A 558-nucleotide genomic window follows, 5' to 3' on the forward strand; every position below is an offset into this window, starting at 1 on the left:
CTGAAACTTATCTAGTACCTAGATTTATAGTACCTAGATTTATAGTTGCAAGATCCTAGTCTGTTTTCAGTCAGTAGTGTTGTCAACAAATATGATTGGAAACTGAATATGTTAGCATCATTTTAATAGGTTGGAGGGTGTAAGGGAGTAACTTGGGGTATACCTTAGGTTTTAGTTTAGGCATTCGTAAGAGCAAAAGAGGAATAGTCTCTAGGAATCAAGAATTTCATGTGACTTAGACTTATGATATCAAGAGCTGATAATTTAAAAGGGTTTGATTTCAGAAATTCAAGTAGTGATTTAATGTATGGAGATAAATTATACTGGTGTGCTTTGAATGTATATTTTTTTGTATTTCACTGATGCACGTCACAGCTTTCAAACTTTGCACAGATCTTTGCTCACCTGTTTTATACACCCTCTTTTGCATTTAATATATTTAGAGTTTTTATTAAGTACTTTCTTGTGGACTCTATTTGTGTGTATTGTTATACATACTGGTATTACAAAAATTTTGATGGTAGTTGTATAGATACACATACTCAGTATATATATATA

General features: G+C 31.4%; 1 protein-coding gene across 1 annotated transcript in view; it reads left to right on the top strand.

The window, feature by feature from the left end:
* Positions 1–558, top strand: part of LOC119592691 (TOM1-like protein 2) — an 18,868-nt gene that overhangs the window by 16,228 nt on the left and 2,082 nt on the right.

The sequence above is a fragment of the Penaeus monodon genome, chromosome 30, assembly GCF_015228065.2.
Source record: "Penaeus monodon isolate SGIC_2016 chromosome 30, NSTDA_Pmon_1, whole genome shotgun sequence".
Taxonomy (NCBI): Eukaryota; Metazoa; Arthropoda; class Malacostraca; order Decapoda; family Penaeidae; genus Penaeus; species Penaeus monodon.